Source organism: Octopus bimaculoides, chromosome 11 (assembly GCF_001194135.2).
Source record: "Octopus bimaculoides isolate UCB-OBI-ISO-001 chromosome 11, ASM119413v2, whole genome shotgun sequence".
In the NCBI taxonomy this organism is placed as follows: domain Eukaryota; kingdom Metazoa; phylum Mollusca; class Cephalopoda; order Octopoda; family Octopodidae; genus Octopus; species Octopus bimaculoides.
In genome coordinates, this window is record NC_068991.1 from 34756832 (window position 1) to 34760631 (window position 3800).

General features: G+C 36.8%; 1 protein-coding gene across 3 annotated transcripts in view; it reads right to left on the reverse strand.

Moving 5' to 3' along the window:
- The window catches only part of LOC106881010 (ubiquitin thioesterase OTUB1), a 192752-nt gene that overhangs the window by 187933 nt on the left and 1019 nt on the right, over positions 1-3800 (reverse strand). The gene's annotated exons all lie outside the window — the stretch shown is intronic.

Sequence of the window (3800 nt, forward strand, 5' to 3'; positions counted from 1 at the left end):
TATATATATATATATATATATATATATATATATATATATAGTGATAGAGTATACAATCTGAAATGATCTTGGTTCTGGAAGTTTTATTAAGCATCAAGCATGTACATGGCTTATACAGATGATAAAAAGTGGATTGTATACGATCAACAAAGTTTACTAACATGCATATGTCATAGGCTTCATCCCATACTGAAACAAAAGGAGATTTCAATAAGATGACTGCCAGTATATAGCTCAAAGTTTGGCAAGAAAAATTATGAATTTTGCAAATATAAATCAAAGAGTGTAAGGAATAGTAAAGGTAAATCAAGATTACATGTTTGCATCATCACAATAGGAAGAATGAATGATTCACTAATTTAGTCACAGTAAAATGGTAGGTGGAACTAGCCTGGTCAAATGACCAATGAAATTTATTCTCAGCAAGCAAGCATTTGAGGGGGAAAGGAAATGGGCTTACAGATATCAATTAAATGAGGAATAGGAGAAGGGGAGCAGAGAGAGCAAAAGAGAACTATGGAGATAAGAAATCTCAAAAACAATGCAATAAAACAAATACTCAGGCATCAAAGAAATAATGAAAGACATAGAAGAGTCAGCTGAAAATTTCATTGGTTGACTAAGATACTTTTGTGGAATGTGACCAAATGACCTTTATTTTTCAACATAGTCCTTCTTGCATTCCACACCCTTTCTCCATTTGTGTTGCAGCGCTTGGATCCCATTGGCGAAGAAGCTTTCATCCTGTTGCTCAAAAAAGTCAACAGCAACAGATATGACATCATCATCACAGCAATATTGGTTCCCAGCCATGTGTTTTTTCATGTTAGGGAACAAATGATAGTCAGATGGGGCCATATCAGGAGAACAGGGACAGTTCTCTATGTCTTCCCTGTTTGTTCCCCTTTGGTAGGCAACCCATGCTAGCATGGAAAGCGGACGTTAAACGATGATGAGAGCATAGTTTGTCAGTTCCTGTTACAGTTGAGGATAGATGGAAGTAGAGAGTACAATCTGCATTCAGGTGCCACTTTCAACTCTCTCTTTGATCGATCTGATCAATTTTCAAGGTGCTGCTAGTGCAAAATTCTTGTGGTCAACATTGGAGGTCTACTCAATCCAGATGAACTTAGCACTCAGAGTAGAAGCTGATGTCTGTAGGGGACTGAGATGCCACTGTAATAAGCTCCTCGACCCCACAGGTCTTCTCAGTCTATCTTACCACCTAAATACTAGTTGCTTCACTTGTCACACTGAGCCAAACCTAATCATTAAGCAGGCCCTGGCTCGGCTTAATATCTCCTCAGTTCTGGAGCCGACAGGGTTATCCAGAAGTGATGGAAGGAGACCAGATGGTCCTACCCTCTGTCCCTGGGTTAGAGGTAGGTGTCTCATTTGGGATTCCACAGTCTGTGGTTCTTTTGCTCCCTCCCACATCTTGAATGCTGCAGTAAATGGGAGGGTCACTACTTCCATAGCCGAACAGAACAAAACCCTGAAGTATCGGGACCTGATAGTGAACTATCTCTTCCAGCCTGTGACATTCGAGATGTTCAGAAGGACTGGTCCACTAACCATGAAGTTCTTGTTGTCATTGGCAGCTTACCTCACCGAGGTGTCAGGTGTCAGGTGATGCCCATGAGGGTGCTTAGCTTTTCTGACATTTTAGCCTTGCCATCACCCATGGTAATGCTGCGAGTGTGCTGGCTTGCTTCTTTAGGTTCCATTGAACCTTGCAGTGTGTGACCAGTTGAAGCGCTTGGTGCTGCACTGCTGGTTTTTGGGGTTTTTTTTTCTTTCTTTCCAACAAATGGTTTCAATATAGTTTTAGCAGAAAGATTTGGAAGAATTAGAGGAAAGTTCTTTTATAATTTTCTTTCATGTAAATAAATGTTCATGTCAAATTAGGAAAAAAAAAACTTCTACCATACTAGTGATAATAAAGTCTTTTAAGACATGAATTGCCAAAACAAAAAGATGATAATAATAATAGTAATGGTTTCAAATTTTGCCACAAGGGTAGCCATTTTGAGGGAGGGGATGTGTCAATTGCATCGACCTCAGTATTTCACTGGTACTTAATTTATCAACCCCAAAAGGATGAAAGAAAAAGTAGACCTTGGCAAAATTTGAACTCAGAACATAGTGATGGGCAAAATACCACTAAGCATTTTGTCCAGCGTGCTAATGATTCGGTCAGCTCACCACCTAAATAATAATAATAATAATAATATTAATAATAATAATGATTTCAAATTTGTCCACAAGGATGGCCATTCTGGGGGAGGGGATAAGTCAATTACATCAACCTTCCAGTGTTTCACTGGTATTTAGTTTAGCGACACTGAAAGGATGAAAGGCAACATCAACCTTGGCGGAGTTTGAACTCAGAATGTAGCAGCAGACGAAATACCACTAAACATTTCACTTGGCATGTTAATGATTCTGCCAGCTCGCTGCTGTAATAAAAATAATATTAAGATATTTTGAAATGTATGCATGTAAGATTTCACAGCTGTAACATCACCCCTTCATAGTCAGCCTATGAACTTTTTGGTCCACCATTGTGCAGATCATAAACAAATACTAGAAAATATGCGATTAGACATGACAGTTAAGAGAATTAATTTAAAGTGATATGCATATAAATACCATAAATATTGATTGTTAAATTTTAGCCAAAGGGCAGCAATTTTGGGGCAGGGGTTAAGTCAATGACATCAATCCCCCAAGGTTAATGTTTACAATATCACCCAGAAACAAAATTTTTAAAAAATAGTGCAATGGGTGTAAAAAAATGTGTAGGAAACGAATATGAAAACAAAAATGTGTAGAAAGCAACGGAGAGTGGGGTGAGGACTTCGGACTTCGGAAAATTCACAAGATCCAAGATTTTCCCTCATAACCTTTAGTAAAATGGACTTTTTTAGATGAAATTTTATATAATTACCTTTCAAATAGCATAAATTATGATTATAAAGAAATTTGTGGGTAAGATCTGGGGAGAGGACTTCAGAAAATTCACAAAATCCATTGTTTTTCCCTCATAACTGTTAGGGGAATGGCTTCTTCTTTTTTAATGGGGAGAGGACTTTTAGAAAATTTACAAAATCTGATTTTTTTCCCTCATAACATTAAGGAAAATGGATATCTTTTACTTCAGAAAAAAAGTAGAGTTGGGGGAGAAACCAGAATTATTGGAAAATGTTTTTCTTTTTCTCAGTGAATGAATTATGCTAATCCAATATGCCACAATCCAGTGATTTTTAAGAAGTACGTAAAAGATATTTTGTTTTAATATTATATCTTTACTTGTTTCACACACACAAACACTAACGTGGTTTTTATAAGGATTTTGTATCATTCCTTCTCTCTCCTGTGCAGACTTCGTTACCACTAATTTTTATAACTTCGGCATTTCCACTTATTATTCTTTTCAAACTTGTTAGAATTTTCGGTGTAATGTAATCCACACTCTAGAAAACTTATTTCTGCAAAATGTTATCTTAAAATATGGGTAAAGAAAGGGGGCTAATGCAGTTTCGCACCTCACCTTCAAAAACGCTTTTTTTTTTGTAAAAGTTTCTTTGGGTTCCTAGTTATGGTAAAGGTGCACTTGTAAAAATTCAAAGAAATTTTAAAGAAACAGCCCCCATTTTCCGGACAAACAATGTGTTTTGTGGTCACTGTAATTCATTCATCGAAAAAAAGAAAAACATTTTCCAATAATTCTGGTACCCCACTTTTTCCGAACAAAAATAAGGCGTTTATGGCACATTAGGCATCCGTAATGCATGTTG